The following is a 22,031-nucleotide window of genomic DNA, read 5'->3' as shown; positions in this document are numbered from 1 at the left end:
GTCAGGCTTCGATTAGTTCAGACGTCTAAAGGATGTATTATGTGGGCAGCATTTCAATGACAACAATGATGTATAAGCTGCCGTGAAAAAAATGGACCGCCTCGGCAAGCACCGACTTTTATCGCATTAAAAATAGTGGAGACTATGTAGAAAATTAAATTCTGGAGCACAAAAAGTCAACTTTTTTCGTAGTTTCTTCAACATTTTGAGTAAAAAAAGGAGGCATTACTTTTGGAACGACTCTCGTGTTAAGCTCCACAAAAGTCTTTAAAGAATGGAAATAGGCACAAACTTTAATAAAGACTTTTCATATCTATCTGCGTAAGTATACTTTGATAAATATGTTTCAGTTTGAAGAAATACGGTATAATAAAATTATGGGGTGTTCGTTCGCGCCTGACCTCCATAGAATGGAAATATGTCACAAAGTTTAACAAGTTTTTTTTTTAATATAGATCCACAGATAATTGTGATAAGTGTTTCAGTATGAACAAGTATGGTATAATAAATTATGGGGTTTATCTATTTTATTTTTACTTTCATAATATTTTGCTTTGGTTTTGATACCCCCAAATTCGAAGCTATCTCTTTACAACCCTTCCTTTTCATAACCTATCATACTTTCATAAATCAGAGTCCATTTTCTGTAGGCTGGTTTTGAACCCAGTCAACGACGGGTACTTTTGCTAGTATATATATATATATATATATAGGTTTAATCTAAAATATTTCATATATATATATATATATATATATATATATATATATATATCGGTTTAATCTAGAATATTCCCCTGTAAATTTTTTTTAGCTATAAATGAGAAAAGTTATTTTGAAGATCGGATTTTTTTTAGATTTTCGATACTTATCGGAAGAATTTCTGTACAAACTATATCTAAGAACGCTGCCAGAGATATAAATTACCTTTGTGTAAAATTTGCAAAAGGTGGACTTAGCCATTTCGGAACCTATCAGGAACTCTCTCTCTCTCTCTCTCTCTCTCTCTCTCTCTCTCTCTCTCTCTCTCTCTCTCACACACACACACACACACACACGCACGCACGCACGCGCGCGCGCACACACACACACACACACGAAGTGGCTTTTATATCATATGTTAATTTTTTTTCAAATTGCAAGGGACGTAACTCAGTAAGTTCCTAATGTGGATTAAATACCTTACACGGTGCTGAAAAATAATTAAAACATTTATCTCCTATAATGCGAATAAAATTATGAGTAACCTTAAATATCTTATATAATATAATGGTATAAAAATAGAATTACTCTTTTATTTGTACGTATTTATATTTGTAAATAATGGCAAATACCTAACAGTTTAAGTTTTTACGAAAAAAATATTTAAAAAAATACGAGAACATTATATATACTACTAACCATTTAAATATGTTCTACGGTTTAAAAAAAAGGAGTTAGTTTCGTATCTACAACAAAAAAATAAATCCATTATAGAACATAGTATAGACAATAACTATTAGTTGAGTCCGGAGGTATTTTTATATATCTCCTTAAATATATATGCTTAGTTGAGTCCGGAGGTATTTTTATATATCTCCTTAAATGTATATCTCCTCATCAAATTGGTTCTCTCTACCCTTCCTTGTGCATAATCCATCATTATATCTAATTAAGGTTTTCCTTGCTAGTTTTAACTGACCTAGTATGTCTGTACATACTTAAGAGGATATATGAAAATGCCGGGTTTAAATGGTGGCTATATAGAGATGAGCATTATTTTTAGTCAATTCAAGCGATCGAATTACAGAAAAAAAAACTAGAAATAAAATTAAACTGTTTTTAATACATTTAAGTTAGAAATAATACTAGACTGCAATTGTATAATAATATAATTTTTTAAGATATAACTCGAAATCTTAACGACAATACTTATGAATCGTATCGGAAGCCGAACCAAACACTATTCTATATAGATTATAAATCGAATCACCCTAAGGTTATGAAAAAAGCTATTATCCCCAGTATATCAAAAAGAATATCCAAGTTATCACAAGATGAGAATATTTTGAATCACGGTTATTAAAATGAACCTTTAATTAGATCTGTATATCAAGGAAAATCAAATACATAAAGGAGGTGAATTTTAAAATTATAAAGCTAGAAGAAAAAACTGCATAATTTTATACAACATGGCTATGAAAGGGAGAAGAAATTCTTAAAATGAAAATAAATATAAAAATAAAAAGAAGAAGAAGAAGAAGAAATTAAATAAAAATAATGAAGAACTATATAATGGTGATAATGATATTAAGAATAAGAGAAATAAACGCAAAAAATCTGGTTTAATCCGCACTTTAGCGAACATATTCAAAATAATATCCCTGTAAAATGTTACAAAATAATTGATAAGAACTTCCCACCAATGAATAGATTAAGTAAAATAATTGATAAGCAAATATTATAATAGGTGTTAATAATATAAAAATAAACAAAATAGTGATTATTAATGCAATTAGATCAGGTGAACGAAAGTTGGAAAGAAAATGTAACTGTAGAATACCTAACGAATGTCCATTGGAGGGCAATTTGAGAATTAACCAATTAGGGATGTGGATAATGATAGAACATAGGATAGAGCAAAAATGAGTATTAAAATACGAGGATGAACTTAACTGCATTAGGTGATTGGTTACGTAAAAATAAAAAAAAGAGTTTGAATTAAAATGATCAATAGTAATAAGGTTAAAATGTTTAAACCAAGTAAATCAAAAAGATGTAATGTGTGCTTACTTGAAGCATACCACGTGGAGAATTCTGAAGAAGAAATCTTAAACAAAAAGTTAGATGCTATACAAAGTTGTCTTCATAAAAATAAATTTCTGTAATCACGCCTAAAACCCGATCGAAATAAATTTACAAAAGCAAAAATTCCCAGAATTGAGGGTGAAATGTAAGTGTGCAAAGAGAATTGTTTAATTTAATAAGGTTTTAAATGGTGACATGCATAAAATAGTACATCTTCAACTTAACGTATAGGAAATAAAATAATTTTAACCTAAATAGAAAAAATAGAATTTTTTTATAACATTTTCACCCCAAACAAGGCACATCGCCACTTTGATGTAGAGGGCTACTATCAGGGACATAAGTTACAGGGGTACTATGTAGGGAGTTGGGCAGCAAGATGTCGGTTCACGTTACACTTGAACTTCTGCATGTCAGTACAATTGGGGAAGCAGGGTCCCGGAAGGGAGTTCCAAATCTAGCGGTTCTGGGGAAGAAACTACCGGAGTAGAAGGCTCTCTTACATCTAGGGATCTCTACTGTGAAAGGGTGGGATTTAGCTGCTTGTCGGGTCTGTCGGGGATATTTACGTCGAAGGGGTACAAGTGCTTGCAGTTCGTCGGAGCATTCACCGTTAAAGGTTAAAGTACTTGTAGAACAGGCAGAGGGATGCAACATTTTGTCGATGGGATAGAGGCTGAAGCTTAGATGACCGTTAAGGACCTATCAGGTTGGCGACTCTTTTGGACCTTGTCTAGGAGCGAGAGACTAGTAGCAAATGCACCAGCCCAAATATGACAACAATACTCCATGCATGGGTGAATGGTGCCCTTATACAGGTATAGAATACTTTCGGGCGTTAGTAGCTTTCAAGCACGGTAGAGAGAACCTACCTTCTTCGCAGAGGTACTGACAATACTCTCAATGTTCCAACTCCTGTTTCCTGTGAACGTTAGGCCGACGAGTTTAAAAGATGTGCTTTCAGATAAAGAGTCTTTGGCCATTGCTATTGGTTGTAACGAAGGTTTCTTGTAATTATTGAAGGAAACAAGTTTAGTAATCGTTATGGATAATAAAGTTACACTCGAGTAATTTCAACAGCATAAGAATTGTGGCGAAAATTGTGGGAACGAAGGCTTACCTCTTAAACGGCCTCGGTGTGCGCTTTGCCGACGCAGCGTCATGATGCTGAAAACGGTCCAAGATATAGCCTTCGGCCTGATATAACAATGCAATCTCGCAGAAACTCGTATGCTCTCGCGCACATATGCAAATATGCAAATTTGGAGGACTCTGTCTTTTATAAAAACAGGCCACTGGAGCAGATGGGACAGACGTGATAACGAGTCTATGGAAAGTATCGACGGACAACGCTGCTGCAGTGAGCTGAGGTTTTGTGTACTCTTTTTTTTTCTTTGCAACAACAAGAATGGAAAAAAATTAATATTAAATATAAGTAGGCTAAGATAGGGTAGAATAAATATAATCAACGTATAAAGTTAAAAATAAATGAGAAATTAAACTGAGATTGGCATGAAAAAGGTTTATGTCAGAATTATGAATTTAAAATAAATTATAAGTTTAAAATAAATTATGAGTTTAAAATAATTTATAAATTTAAAATAAATTATAAGTTTAAAATAAATTATAAATTTAAAATAAATTATAAGTTTAAAATAAATTATAAATTTAAAAATAAATTATAAGTTTAAAATAAATTATAAATTATAAATTTAAAATAAATTACAAGTTTTAAATAAATTATAAGCTTAAAATAAATTATAAATTTAAAATAAATTATAAGTTTAAAATAAATTATAAATTTAAAATGAATTATAAATTTAAAATAAATTATAAGTTTAAAATAAATTATAAATTTAAAATAAATTATAAGTTTAAAATAAATTATAAGTTTAAAATAAATTATAAATTTAAAATAAATTATAAGTTTAAAATAAATTATAAGTTTAAAATAAATTATAAGTTTAAAATAAATTATAAGTTTAAAATAAATTATAAGTTTAAAATAAATTATAAATTTAAAATAAATTATAAGTTTAAAATAAATTATAAATTTAAAATAAATTATAAATTTAAAATAAATTATAAGTTTAAAATAAATTATAAGTTTAAAATAAATTATAAGTTTAAAATAAATTATAAATTTAAAATAAATTATAAATTTAAAATAAATTATAAGTTTAAAATAAATTATAAGTTTAAAATAAATTATAAATTTAAAATAAATTATAAGTTTTAAATAAATTATAAGTTTAAAATAAATTATAAGTTTAAAATAAAACGGGGATGATTAATAAATACAAAAGCGGTACATTCAGCGGCTCGACTTCCCAAATGGTCACCCATCTTGTACTGGCCAGGCTCAACGTTGCTTAACTTCGTGGCGCTGGCAAGAACCTGTGTGTCAACGTGATTGTGCCGCATATAAGGCCTTATCAAAACACGGACGAAGACGTCTTTATTCACTCAAGATTTGACGGCAAACTGTTCATCTTGGCACGACTGAGAACAAAACAAAGACTCAAAAACGAGCTGATGACAGAATTGCTATTTGCAGATGACAAAGGTTTGGTGGCAAATAGCGAGAACCAAACCCAAAACATGATAAACTCGTTTGTATAATGGCACAGAAAATCGATCTTCAGGTAAATGCAGGCAAAACTGAGGTAATATACTAACCATCATCTGACAATATACATCCACGAGATCCATCGATCATGATAAACGGTGAGAAATTAAAAGTGGTACCAGGTTTAAAGTACCGGGGGAGTACAGTAACTATAAACGGGCGTGCAGACAAGGAGATAAGTTACCGTATCCAGAGTGCGTGTGTATCGTTTGGAAAACTAGAAAAACGATTATGGTCAAGGAACGGCATTAGACTAGAAACAATATGCAAAGTTCGCAAAGCAGTGGTATTATCTGCCCTACCATATCCAGCAGAAACCTACACACAGTACATTAACCACATAAAGAGGTTGGAAGTTATACAATGGAACGACCTTATAACAAATTTTGACGTACTCAACAAAGCCAACATAGACAGCATAGAATCCGTACTCGCAACGACGCAACTGCGATGGACTGGATATGTGGCGAAAATTGAAAACAATCGCATTCCAAAAGTCCTATTGTATGGAGAATTTGAAAATGGGTGCAGAAAGTTTGGTGGGCAGAAACTCCGCTACAAGGAGGTGATAAAGCGGCGCCAAAAGGCAATGAATATGAAGACGAAAAATTGGGAAGAGCAAGCGGCAGACCGAAGTTGCTGGTGCAGTCGTCTTCACAAAGGAAAGGTAGAAATAGAGGCAAAAATAAAGGCCAGGTGTGAACAAAACCATTACGAAACCAACAGCCCTGGTAATTACCCATGCGTGGAAAGCACTGAGACCCTGACTAGTCATCTTCAGCTATGAAGGAATGGATGATGATGATGATGATGATGATGATGATGATGATGATGATGATGATGATGACGACGACTTGCAACGGAAAGGTGTTCCTAAAAAACTCCTGTACAGAAAACCTTAGACATTCGAGTATCGTGACTAGTATGAAATTAAACCCTTAACCTTCCAAGATTTTTTTTTTTTTTAATTTTCTTAGCATTTTGTTTTTGCTGAAGATGTGGCATCATACCGGATGCTAGAAGTTCACCCGCTATTTCAGAGACTCAATCGAAATATCTTCAGATTTTTACTCCTTTCAGTGCATTTATTTTTTTTTTTTATTTACTTCGCACTTGCTTCAATAGCAAATGTGTTATTGCGGTCACTATTCCGTATTAATCCATAACTGTGAATTGAACGGATATCATAATACTTACCATAATACCTAATTCCTATAATACCTAATTTGCTGCATCTCACATAACAAGGGTTCGTACAAACTTTTAGCCAAATGATCCAAGCAGTTTACGAGAAGTGGAACTCAAATACTAACTACAAATGCAGAACTGCCCGCCTGTGGAACACTGTTCTGCTGTCCTGTTTCCCGGTTGAATACAACATGGTCGCCTTTAAATCCAATGTAAACAAGTTCTTGTTGAGCCGTCCCCATAAATAATCAAATTCTATACAATTTACACAATTAGAAATTATTACACTAAAACCATATATTCATTAACCCTTATCCCCGAGTAGCTTTCTGGCTTTAATAAGCAGCGACTCTCAAGTAAAATTGTACCAATCCTTATTAATACCTAACTGCGCATCGAACGGATACCATAAAACTTTGTTCGCTGCGTTTCATCATAACAAAGGTCAATACAAAACTTCAGTCAGATCGCCTTGGTAGTTTCGGAGAATAGTGGAATTCAAAAACTAAATCGTATCATTCTCTAACTGCACATCGAACGGACGCCATAGCACTTAGTTTGCTGCAACGAAGGTTTACACAATATTTATGGTAGATCGACTTAGTAGTTTATTTAGTTTAGTCTGACTGGTACAGACACGGTGTATTGCTAATCCGCTCGCTATCGCCATGCTTAAATAATGGTTGCTCTTATTCGTATACTTGTGCGTGTTTAGTCTTGTCGAATATTTTCTCTCCGTATATTTAGTTCGAAATCAGCAAAGGTAAAAGTAGCGTATCTACACGCTTCGCTGAACACTTTATATACATTACATACATATATATATATATATATATACATATATATATACATATATATATATACATATATATATACATATATACATATATATATACACATATATATACACATATATATATACACATATATATACACACATATATATATACGCATATATATATACACATATATATATATACGCATATATATACACATATATATATACACATATATATATATACACACACATATATATATATTTCTACACACACACACACACACACACATATATATATATATATATATATATATATATATATATATATATATATATATACACCCCACATCTAAATAAACTTAGGTTGTAATCGAAAACAGACTAGAGAATGTGATAAACCACACTTGACTGGTTCAGAACAAAATAATACGTATTCAAATGCAGCTTTAATTCACGCCCCTGTGATTCCAACTGCATTTTTTTATGCGCAATGTCTGTGAGTCGCTTCCTGTATCACGTGACATAACTTTTCGACAAAGAAAATAAAAATAAAAATAAAAATAAAAATGATTTATAAAATAAAATAAAATAAATAAAAAAGCATGATGAAAATAAATATGGCGACTGCATCGAAACGCACATCGTTTGTATTAAAGCAAACGCATTGTAAGAAACATCTTTCATTATTTGTACTCATTCCAAACATAGAATACTCTTGGCACATCTGGGTAGAACTCCTGATAGTACCCTTTCTTGCCTTGACAGGGTACAAAAATGTCTGCGAAATTTAATAGGCGAGGGCATCTACGTCTCCCTACTTCCTCTTTATCATAGAAAAAAAAACGTAACTTTGCTGAGTTCCGCCATTAAAATGACCTGCTGAGTCAGCATTTAAAGCCGTGACGTTAGTGTGACGTCATGGAACGGAAGGCATATACAGGGTGTCCGTCACCGAAGGGTTTTGAACGTAAATAGATTATTTTTTATTGGCCTGGATGCCCGGCGTTGTCCGGGTGTTTGGAGGTGTATGTCGAGTGAAAAAAAAAAGTGGTAGTAGGCAGGCAGGCTCGAGCCCGTACCGCAAAAGATGAAAAGAAAGAAAAAAAGCGTGACGTCCTTGTTGTTTCCCCCATCGTCAAATTAAGGCTAGTCAATCGAAAAGAGGGGATGACTTTCGAAAATATTCGCGATAAAAGCGACCTCTCCGTGTAGAAAAGTGCTCGGTTTAGAGTGAAGGAATTAATGTTTTTAGCCAATTTTTTGATAGTTGTCGTCTGAAGGATCAAGCTTCAAAATGATACCAATCTCGCGAAAATCCATCGCCTCTGTCGAAAGTGTTAAGCAGATATACATACATATATATATATATATATATATATATATATATATATATATATATAAATATATATACATACATACATACATATATTTAAACAGACAGGTGTCATTTATATTATAGAAGATGATGACTTTCTGTAATTTTAAGAAAATCTGATTTGGACATTCGGAATTTTAAAAATATGAAAAATTCAAACAATATTTATGAAAAATAGTCTTTTAAATATTGCAGTCTCTTCTGTGAAAAAGAGGAAGTAGGAAGGCGTAGATGTCGTCGCCAACTAAATTTCGAAGACAGTTTGAAATGCACGTATATATATATATATATATATATATATATATATATATATATATATATATACTTAATTTACTGACATAAAATTAATATACAAAAGTATAGATTTATGCGTAAACTTTAAGTATTTACTTCAAAAGTGCTCAATACGTAGGTAGAGCTAGTTAGTAAGTTATAAAATGTATATGTCGATTAAGCTACACTGAATATTCCGCGTTTTATCCACTCTAGGACTCTTCAGGCTTATGCGCGAATTCTGTGGTTGTTTATCGTTTTTACCACAGAATTCGCGCATAAGCCTGAAGAGTCCTAGAGTGGATGAAACGCGGAATATTCAGTGTAGCTTAATCGCCATATATATTTTATAAATTACTATATATATATATATATATATATATATATATATATATATATATATATAGTGGAGATGGTAATTAATAAAAACTGAAGAAAGTGCTCAATACTGTTGTAGAGCAAATATGCGTTTTATTCTTTATTACCATATCTTTCTGTTAAGTTACATTATTGTTTCGGCTACACGGCCGTTTTTTTTGGGGGGGGCTGTCTGTAGCGTCCTCAGACGTTTATAGAAATGTTCGCTATTTTGGGATGAAAGAGTGGAAGAGTGAATGAGGTCAGGGGGGTTGCGAGGAGGGCGGAAGAGGAAGAGAGGAAGGGAACAAGGAGGGAAGGTGGGGGAGCGTTTGGTATGTCGATAATGTTTTAGTTTTGGGGTTTAAGGAACTTGTGGGGGAGGGTCTGGGAAGTTCATTTCTTGTGTGGCTGAGGGCATAGGGATACATGAGGGGAAGGGGAATATGTGGGGGTGGGAGGAGGGGGTTACTTTGACCTGTTGGATGTTAGCTTATGTTTGGAGGCGGGGGGGGGCTAACATTCGGTTTATTTATTTTTAGTTTTCATTTTGTTGTTAATTGTTTGGAGAGGGTCAGCCAGCGGTCGCAGCCACCGGTACACACATGCACACGTACACACTTATATACTTAAAAGAAACGGTCACGGGTACACATACATGCCCGCTCTGGCGTGCAAATATATGTGCACATGTGCGCCTGCATGCATAGACACCTGCGTTGTTCTTGCTTGCGTCAAATTTTCTTTAAGGTGCTAAGATTGGGTGAGCGTACGTAGGCATGGATGCGCACATACACAGATACATACATACACCGACGCCCCCGCCCCCAATATGCGCATATTGATTCTGGCATACTAGCACCCCGCGCATACGTTCAAGCGCGTGCGTGCATGCAGATACCAACACTCGTGAGCACATACATCGACATATATACACAGCTGCACGCTCTCCTACACATGTGGACAGCAGGCAGCGGGCATCTATACTCTCACATCCACACACGCATACACAGACACGTGCACACATACACTTGTACCCCGTGTACACACGGGCTCCCACGTGGGTGCACATGCGCATGCGTACACACACATACACACCCAGTTATACAGACAGTTATTGGTATAGACATATTCATCTGGATAGATTTAATTCTAAGTTCATTTGTGGGTACATAGGCGCAATACTTTCGTTCGATGTAGACATGGTTATACATAGATATGAGCATTTCCAGGGTTCTAGACATAATGTTTTCATTTTCATTAGTGGGTTTTTTTTTTGTTAAATGTGCGTGCACACGGGCGCGCCGGCGTACTCCCCCGCATACAAATATAACCCACAGATGCACGCCCCCACACGCATGCATGTACACAGATGCATACGCACAGACATATGCTCTCGTTATATACATCTGCAAAGATACGCACCCACACTCCCTCAGGCACAGATACGGGTATATAGCGTGGCATGCCGTAAATGTGGGCGCGGGTGTCATCCACATATACTTAACATACGCATTAATAAGCGCCCACGTACCCGGGATAGTGGTTCTAGGTAGCCATGTTTATAGATTTTGGGGTATTTCTTTTTATATGGTATTATCGATCAGTTTTGGCGGAAGCTTATATTGGGGTGTCATACTCTAAGGTGTGCGTCTATGCACATGAGGCATCGGTTGGTGGTACATTTCCCTGTGCACTTACCTGTGCAGGTGTAAATCCACATAGACATATGTAAATAATTTCCGTGTTAAGTCGTGGAGGTTGCATGTAGGGTGTGTTGGGGTTGGGCGGGGGGTGGCTGGGGGAGGGGAATTGATGCCGATTATTGGGTGGTTATGTGGGATGACGTTATGTGGTGTTTAGAGTTGGTGGTGTTTGGAGGTATGTGTTATTTTGTTGGATTTAGGGGGATTCTTAGGGGGAGGGGTAAGGTGGTGTGGGGTGTGGGGGAGTTGGTTGAGGGGGCTTGGTTGAGTGTATGTCATTGTAGTTGTGGTGGGTGGTTGTATTGGATATATAGTTAGGGGGATTTAAGGTGGTGTTGTCTAAGGGATGTTTTAGAGAGGTGTATAGTTGCTAAGGAGGTGTGATCTGTAATGCCTACAGTTTATGGTGGTTTCCTGTTTTTTGTTTAGTAATTTGTCTCTGTCTTTAAAATTGGAGATAAGGAGTTTCTCGTTTAGGCAGAGGAGATATGGGGAGTTTAGGGATTTACATGTGCTAGATTTTCTGAGGGTTTCCCATTTAATGGTTGGTGTAAGGTTATTTTTGGTTAGATGTAAGTAGTGGGTAGTTAGTGAGGTTTTGTTAGGGTGATTACGGTTTGTGAAGGAGCATTTATGTACTCTGAATCTATCCTTAAATGAGGTGCCGGCCAGGCGAATATAATATTTTTTGTCGTTTGGGTTTTCTTTAGGTGCGATTGTGGCTTTATATACTACTTCTGTTTGTAGGCATTGTTGATTAAGTAGGCATTCTAATGTGTTGTTGCAGTTGCACTTGTTCTTTTTGGTGTTGTTTGTATTTTCATCTTTGTTAAGTATTTTTCTGTTATGCTTTTTGATTATTTGTTCTAGGTTGTCCGTACAGCTGTAGCTGAGTTTAATTGTGTTTTTTTTGAAGATTTTGTGTAGTACGTGGCTGGGTGGGAAGTGGTTGTTTATTAGTTGGAAGAATTTAGTGCCAAGTTTTGTTTTGACCATTGTATTGAAGGAGGGTGAACCAAATTATTTTCCTAGTTCTATTTCTCTTATTTGTGGTATTGGGTGGATTTAGTTTAATATAATTGAAGGTAGTGTTTGGGTGACCACTTTCCTTAAGTGCGTTTTCGTAGAAGGGTTTATGTTTGTTGAAAATTTCGAGTTCAGAGGAGTTGGTGCTAAGTCTTTTTTTCGATAGATGTGGGGATGTGTTTAATTATGTTTTGGGTGGTTCGATAATGGGTGTATATAAAGTGGGTAGGTGTTGTCTTTGGTGTAGGGTTCGTATGTGTTGCTTGAGAGGTTGAGAGTTACATCGAGGAAGTTGACGGTTTTTATGTTGGATTTGATGTCTAGTTTTAGGCCTATTCTGTTCATTTCTTTAGTTAAGATTTTCTTTATTTTTTCGCATTTGGGACCATATGTGTGTGTGTCCCTCTCTCTCTCTCTCTCTGCGTTTGAATGTATATGCATGTATCTACTATAACGCGATTAGTATAGTATAGCTACGATGTTCAATCCTCAAGATGCGTTCACTTCGTCGTCAAAATGAATTGGTCGAATTTTTGTCGTCGTTCAAAAGTCGCTGAAAATTCTTTTAATTCTTTTTACTTACATCACTCATAAACGTAACAAATGAACATAAAGATGATTAATTGCCGATTCTATATCTGCGTACATATTGAAGTTTCGTGAGGCTAACAACCTCTGTCCAAAATCATCCATTAAACCTGACCCACGGATACATCTTATCCAGACCAAAAAATATACAAAAAGAAATCACTTCATTACTTTGATAAGAAAGTCTAAATAAATCAATTATACGTTTATTTTTGTACACCTAGATGATAAAAAATGAATGAAAAAAAAACGTAGACATTTTACTTCATACGAATTCTTTTGGCGGCCATCTTGAGGAAGTTGCAGCTGGACGCATTGCCAGGCCGAGAATGATTACTTTTAATGAGGACAAGTTAAAGTACAAAAGAAAAACATCTGAGCTTTTTTCGTCATGTTTTATTCCGGTCAAAATTTCACATATAAAAAACATGTGAATGTTATAAAATGTAAGCACTCCTAACACGACCTATTATTATTATTATTATTATTATTATTATTATTATTATTATTATTATTATGTACTCACTAGCAGTTCTCGTCAAAATCTAGACTATTTTTAGAGTGACTATCAGGAGACTAAGTGAAAAGCGGCCACGACTGGCATGCGCACAAGTACAGATTCTATGCTGTCTCAGTTGGTTCAACATTTGGTATAAGATCGTTTTATTTAGTTTTCATATTTTTTCTTAGGTGACACTTGCATTGATTCCAACCTTTTTGATGTGATCCCTGCACAGTGTATACGTTTCTGCTGAATATTGTACGGCACGTAATCCAACTGCTTTATAAACTTTTCATTTAGACTAATACTAATAATTTTCTGTCGGTATGATGTGTAGTGCTATTTTATATGTTTGCAGCGTGCGCATGCCAGTCGGGGCCGCTTATCACTTGCTTTATATACAGCGTCACTACACTCAATTATAATTTTACTATTATTACCGAAATAAATCTCTAATCATTCTTACACAAAGGTCGTTCCAAAAGTAATGCATTACATTCTTCGACTTTAAAAAAAAGTTGAAGAGCTACGAAAACAGAAGTGGCGCCATTATAACGAACACCCTTTTTATACTCCATAATGTATCTTTCTACATAATTACCGCCATTCTCAATGCATTTTTGCCAGCGATGGCCTGGTGGCTGTGCATAGTCATCCGTCACTTACATCTATATCATCATACCGAAATCAACGGATCCATCTCCTAACTCTGCTGACATACTGTATCTGCTTTGTAAATGTTCAACCGACGTCAATGAAAGTTGATCGGTTCTAATTTTTCTGTATGAAGGAATTCAATGACACATCTTTGCTTCTGACGCATGCCAATGATAGGGATTGTTTTTTGTTTAGTGTCTCACACAGTCAATGTTCATAACAAAGAGATTAAACTTTCAGGTTATTAAGGCATAAGTTCGGTTATCATGAAAATACAATTGGCAATCACTTCTGATCTATTCGGGCGGAATTCTTATTAATCGAATCAGGCCAGTTGTTACACAAATATATTACTTTATTGGCAAAGCATATGAAACCGTTTACAAATTTTTGTGTTGGAGATTTTCCCGAATTATCCCTTGTTTTATGCTTATTTTATATATAAAGTTTTTTGTAAAGGGAGATAACCCGGGCGAAACTAATTCTCCATTTACAAAAACTCTAACCTCATAATAAAACAGAAAGTGTAATGTTCCGCATGTTTCCAAAACGAAAGAAAAAAAAAGCAACAGTATAAGAAGGACAATTTACATTTGAATATTAAATTGTCGTTTAGGATCCAGTAAAGGTTCGGAAGAATGACACAAATTGATATTTCGTGAAAAGAAAACATATTGAATAGAGAAAATAAATAGCACCGTATATTGAATAGAGATAGACATTAGCACAATATACTTAATAGAAAATGACAAATAGCAATATATATTCATAGAGTTAGACAAACGGCACAATATATTGTATAGAAAAAGACAAATAAAAAATATATTAAATAGAGAAAAACAAATAGAAAATATATTTAATAGAGAAAGACAAACGGCACAATATATTGCATAGAGAAAGACAAATAGAAAATATATTGTATAGAGAAAGACAAACAACGCAATATATTGAATACATAAAGAAAAAATAGAACAATATATTGAATATATAAAGAAAAATAAACCATATATTGAATAGAGAAAGACAAATAGCGCAATATATCAAATAGAAAAAACAACTAGCACAATATTTTAGATAGACAAAGATAAATGGAACAATATATTGACCAGAGGACGAAAAATAAACAATATATTGAATATATAATCACTAATAGCACAATATCGTGATTAGAGAAAGAAAGATAAAAACTATATTGCATAGAGAAAGACAAACAGAACAATATAATGAATAGAGAAAGACAAACAGAACAATATAATGAATAGAGAAAGACAAACAGAACAATATAATGAATGGAGAAAGACAAACAGAACAATATAATGAATAGAGAAAGACAAACAGAACAATATAATGAATAGAGAAAGACAAACAGACTAATATTGAGAATAGAGAAAGACAAACAGAACAATATAATGAATGGAGAAAGACAAACAGAACAATATAATGAATGGAGAAAGACAAACAGAACAATATAATGAATGGAGAAAGACAAACAGAGCAATATAATGAATGGAGAAAGACAAATAGAACAATATAATGAATAGAGAAAGACAAACAGAACAATAAAATGATTAGAGAAAGACAAACAGAACAATATAATTATTAGGGAAAGACAAACAGAACAATATAATGAATAGAGAAAGACAAACAGAACAATATAATGATCAGAGAAAGACAAACAGAACAATATAATTAATAGAGAAAGACAAACAGAACAATATAATGAATAGAGAAAGACAAATAGAACAATATAATGATTAGAGAAAGACAAACAGAACAATATAATGAATATAGAAAGACAAACAGAACAATATAATGAATAGAGAAAGACAAACAGAACAATATAATGAATGGAGAAAGACAAACAGAGCAATATAATGAATGGAGAAAGACAAATAGAACAATATAATGAATGGAGAAAGACAAACAGAGCAATATAATGAATGGAGAAAGACAAACAGAGCAATATAATGAATGGAGAAAGACAAATAGAACAATATAATGAATAGAGAAAGACAAACAGAACAATAAAATGATTAGAGAAAGACAAACAGAACAATATAATTATTAGGGAAAGACAAACAGAACAATATAATGAATAGAGAAAGACAAACAGAACAATATAATGATCAGAGAAAGACAAACAGAACAATATAATTAATAGAGAAAGACAAACAGAACAATATAATGAATAGAGAAAGACAAATAGAACAATATAATGATTAGAGAAAGACAAACAGAACAATATAATGAATATAGAAAGACAAACAGAACAATATAATGAATAGAGAAAGACAAACAGAACAATATAATGAATAGAGAAAGACAAACAGAACAATATAATGAATAGCGAAAGACAAACAGAACAATATAATGATTAGAGAAAGACAAACAGAACAATATAACGAATAGAGAAAGACAAACAGAACAATATAATGATTAGAGAAAGACAAACAGAACAATATAATGAATATAGAAAGACAAACAGAACAATATAATGATTAGAGAAAGACAAACAGAACAATATAATGAATAGAGAAAGACAAACAGAACAATATAATGAATATAGAAAGACAAACAGAACAATATAATGAATAGAGAAAGACGAACAGAACAATATAATGAATGGAGAAAGACAAACAGAGCAATATAATGAATAGAGAAAGACAAATAGAACAATATAATGAATATAGAAAGACAAACAGAAAAATATAATGAATAGAGAAAGACAAATAACACAAATAAAGAGAGTTGTTTAACATTAGTCTTATCGCCAAGTGTGCATAACGCACACTCGACTTATGGAAATAGAAGACATTTAAAAAAAATTTATACTAATTGTGGCTGCAAATGAATGATGGATGAAAAATGAAATTATATAGAAACACATTAAAATAATGTAAATTATATAGAAAACCATTAAAATAATGTAAATTATATAGAAAACCATTAAAATAATGTACATTATATAGAAAACCGTTTACTGTTTATGTGTAAATGCTACATTGGGCTGTATATTATATATTGTACATGAATTGTTCTATTCGTCTCCGTCAAGTATATGTTTTGGTAATTAGATTTTACTGAAAATAGAGAAATACAGAAAATGTAGAAATACAGAAAATGTAGAAATACTTAAAATATAGAAATACAGAAAATGTAGAAATAATTAAAATATAGAAATACTTAAAATATAGAAATACTTAAAATATAGAAATACTGAAAATATAGAAATACAGAAAATGTAGAAATACTTAAAATGTAGAAATACAGAAAATGTAGAAATACTGAAAATGTAGAAATACTTAAATTATAGAAATACAGAAAATGTAGAAATACTGAAAATGTAGAAATACAGAAAATGTAGAAATACTGAAAATGTAGAAATACTTAAAATATAGAAATACTTAAAATATAGAAATACTTAAAATATAGAAATACTTAAAATATAGAAATACAGAAAATGTAGAAATACTGAAAATATAGAAATACAGAAAATATAGAAATAATTAAAATATAGAAATACTTAAAATATAGAAATACTTAAAATATAGAAATACTTAAAATATAGAAATACTGAAAATATAGAAATACAGAAAATGTAGAAATACTTAAAATGTAGAAATACAGAAAATGTAGAAATACTGAAAATGTAGAAATACTTAAATTATAGAAATACAGAAAATGTAGAAATACTGAAAATGTAGAAATACAGAAAATGTAGAAATACTGAAAATGTAGAAATACTTAAAATATAGAAATACTTAAAATATAGAAATACTTAAAATATAGAAATACAGAAAATGTAGAAATACAGAAAATGTAGAAATACTTAAAATGTAGAAATACAGAAAATGTAGAAATACTGAAAATGTAGAAATACTTAAAATATAGAAATACTTAAAATATAGAAATACAGAAAATATAGAAATACAGAAAATGTAGAAATACTTAAAATATAGAAATACAGAAAATGTAGAAATACTTAAAATATAGAAATACTTAAAATATAGAAATACTTAAAATGTAAAAATACTTAAAATATAGAAATACAGAAAATGTAGAAATACAGAAAATGTAGAAGTACAGAAAATATAGAAATACTGAAAATATAGAAATACTTAAAATATAGAAATACTGAAAATATAGAAATACTGAAAATATAGAAATACTTAAAATATAGAAATACAGAAAATGTAGAAATACAGACAATGTAGAAATACAGAAAATGTAGAAATACTGAAAATGTAGAAATACTTAAAATATAGAAATACTTAAAATATAGAAATACAGAAAATGTAGAAATACTGAAAATGTAGAAATACAGAAAATGTAGAAATACAGAAAATATAGAAATACTGAAAATATAGAAATACTGAAAATATAGAAATACTGAAAATATAGAAATACTTAAAATATAGAAATACTGAAAATATAGAAATACAGAAAATGTAGAAATACTGAAAATATAGAAATACAGAAAATATAGAAATACAGAAAATATAGAAATACTTAAAATATAGAAATACAGAAAATATAGAAATACTTAAAATATAGAAATACTGAAACTTATCGCGTTTAGTTTCGCAAGAAAATGTCTTGAAAGACACATCACAGTTTATGTACTTGCGATTGAAATCAAAGTGGAAGAATGGCAGTTATTGCGACCCAACGGGGCACATGTGCAAAGATGTATAAATGCTGCATCGCTTACTAGCTTCTATTTCTCGATGTTTCTATTTACTTACCTCCCCACGAGGGCAGAGTTAGACACAACGTAGGTTTTGTATGTGGGGGAAATCCAGTTCCCTAAAAAGGGGGACTCTGGATAGGAACAAAAATAAAAAATTGCCTCAATCCAGAAGGATTTCTCCTCCACTGATCGAGGTCAGAAAAGGCGAAGTGCAGTACCAGAACAGATACTACAATTTGCTCCTAGTCAAGCTGCAAGCTAGTGATGGAATGATGCTAACATTTCCCCTGATTCCGATACTATTACCGATTCTGTTCTAAATTCTCGATTCCGATACTATTACTGATTCCGATTGTAAAATCGCGTAAAAATGTCAAATTGCAGATTTTTTTTTCGGGGAATGGAGGGAGGTGATTATTTAGCTGAGTTTACATCTATTTTAAAATGTAAATATAACTTTTTTTTTGTAAATTGAAAGTGTATTCGGATTTTGAATGTTTTTTTTATTTAGTGTACTTGATCTATCGGTAAACTCATTGTGATGTGCTTATTAATAGTTGTTATTTCTTTTAGTTTTCCTCTTCATCAAATCGTGCCATTTTTACCTTGTATCATTTTTGTCCATTTTTGTGATACAACTTTTCCAAAATTTATTATTATTATTATTATTATTATTATTATTATTATTATTATTATTATTATTATTATTATTATTATTATCTATAAAGTCTAGTTTTCTGTGGGGGGGATAGGCAAAAATTATTAAATATTGATCATTTTACTAGCAGGGTGATCCGACGTTAACTGGGATTGAATGATGATCCACGAATGTTTCACACTCCTATACTTTTTGTGTACAGTTCTCACACTGACATCAAGCTGTACACTTATTGTTTCTGTAGACACACCACGCTTCTTATCAATGAAATTCTTTATTTGGCCAATCAACTCTGGTGTTTTGAATTTCGTATTCCTTTCACACCTCTCGTCATCCCTCACAGACTCACTGCTTTCCTTGAATCTCTTATACCACTCTAAAACTGATGCTCGACTTATGTAAGATGGTCCAAAAGCAGTCTGAAGTATTCTATAAATTTCTATGGCATTTTTTTCTAAGTTTAAAACAGAATTTTATTGCATATTATTCCCCTAGAGTGTCCTCACGTCCAAATTGCATTTTTTAAAATGTACCAGCCGTGACAATCAGGCTTTAGTAGGCTATATTCCGATTCCTGCTGTACTGTCATCAAAATCGGTAAAATCGCTCATTTTTCAATCAAAGCGATTGATTGCCTGCTCTAGCTGGGAACCCATTATGGTGCACCGGAAGTAAGCTTCACATGCCTCTCGGCAATGACTTAGTTCATAATACACTGTAGAACCTATTATTGATTTTATAAAATTTGTTTTATATATAATGACTTGCATTAAAATTTAAAATGTAAAAGTCAAGCGTCATGCTTCAATTGTGCTCTAAGCAGAAACATTCATAAACGAGCAGTTGTCATATCAAAGAACCTACTGTCGATTTTATATGCCTGGCCTTACTGCTTGTGCGGTGATAATGGCTTGAATTTAAGTTTAAAATGAAAAATGCAAGTATCATAGTGCTTTTTGCGTTTAAATAGAAACATTCATTTCGAACGCGCTTCTGTCATATCGAAGAACCTACTGTTGATCTTATATGACGGGTCTGTAGACTTGTGTGGTAACAAAACTTCTCAAATCCACTAGGTATGTTAGGCTGTGTAAGGTGTTTACTTTGGTCATAGTCGCCTGTCCCTTCTTTCATCGGATTATCTCGATTATTGATTATCGATACTCATCGAAGACATTCCGATATAAAGCCTATGTAAGAACACTGCAAGACACATAAATTAACTTCGTGTGCAATTTCATGAAAATCGGACCAGCCGTTTTCGAGTCCATAGGAAACTCTCACACACACGCACGCACACACACACACACGCGCGCACGCATAAACCCACAGAGGCAAAGTTCATTTTATTTAATAGTAGAGATAAAAAAGAGGAGCATGCGTACACATGTAGTCAGCAATTTTTGTTTTGCATATTTTTTAAAATTCAATTTTCACCCCAAACAAGGCACAGCGCCACTTTGAAGTAGGGGGCTACTATCGGGGACATAATTAGCGGGGGGCATTATGAAGGGAGTTGAGTAGCAAGAAGCAAGATATTTGTTCACATTACACTTGAACTTCTGCATATCAGTACAGTTGGGAAAGCAGAATCCCGTAAGGGAGTTCCAAAGACCTGCAGTTCTGGGGAAGAAACTATTGGAGTAAAAGGCTTTCTTACACCTAGGGATCTCTACTGTAAAAGGGTGGGACTTCGTTGCTTGTAGGGTTTGTCGGGGGTAGTCACGTCGAGGAGGTACAAGTGCTTGCAGTTCGTCAGAGCATTCACCATTAAAGTATTTGTAGAAGAGGCAGAGGGATGCAACATTTCGTCGATGGGACAGAGGCTGAAGCCTAGATGACAGTTCAGGACCTCTCAGGTTGGCGACTCTCTTTTGAACCCTGTCCAGGAGTGTGAGATAAGCAGCAGATGTCTTTGTATGTGTTTATGTGCGCATATACAAGACTGAAGAACGTTCGCACACACACACACACACACACACACACACACACACACACACACACACACACACACACACACACACACACACACACACATATATATATTTATAATCCGTTCAGCTTCGGAAGTAATTTTAAGCGCTAATGCGACCATCTGTTTAAAGCCTGTTGTGATAAGCCATGACGAAACGTCCATATGTCATGGATAAAGCCTACCTTTAAAAAACGGATGGAAAAGAAAACGACTTATCGGGTTCTGTTCAATATGTTCCACGTCTAAGCCGAATTTTACATGCAGTGACTTGTTTCAATAAACCATCTATATCGGATGCGGATAAAGAAAAATCGTATGCGTTGGTAGGCGTTTGGGGTGTCTTGTTCAGAAAGACGATATATAGAAACTCTTGTATTTTCGACGGTTTTATATACTAACTAGTAGAGCTACCCTGCACTGCTCAGGACAACAGTGTAACGTGATTGCCTCCTGTTTGTTTTTTTGCCCAAGCAATTCCTCTCTATGGAAGTGCACAACATATATAATCGGCGTAATGGAAATAATTATGTGAATAAAAAAGGCAGATTTACTTATGTTCACATGATACCATTAAAAATTGTAAACTTCTTGATTACATTAAATGATATAAATATTCTTTTGATCACATTAAATGATATATTCTTTTGAACCTAAAAGAATGAATCAGTTTTTAGTTCCCCCCCCCAACAAAAGGAGAGTGGATCTGTAAATTCACACTTGTCCGTTCGTCCGTTCGTCTGTCCACGCCTTGAAATATTTTGAAATTTTGCACAAACATTAAACATGATATGAGTAAAAAAGTAACAGAACGGATTTTCCGGGAAAACTCCGGTTGCCTTTCGGTT

General features: G+C 33.0%; 1 long non-coding RNA gene across 1 annotated transcript in view; it reads right to left on the bottom strand.

The window, feature by feature from the left end:
• Window positions 1-22,031, bottom strand: part of LOC145259674 (uncharacterized) — a 422,066-nt gene that overhangs the window by 53,413 nt on the left and 346,622 nt on the right. The gene's annotated exons all lie outside the window — the stretch shown is intronic.

This window comes from Euprymna scolopes, chromosome 35, assembly GCF_053919585.1.
Source record: "Euprymna scolopes isolate OS-2025 chromosome 35, ASM5391958v1, whole genome shotgun sequence".
In the NCBI taxonomy this organism is placed as follows: domain Eukaryota; kingdom Metazoa; phylum Mollusca; class Cephalopoda; order Sepiida; family Sepiolidae; genus Euprymna; species Euprymna scolopes.
This window is presented reverse-complemented; position numbering and strand designations above follow the sequence as displayed.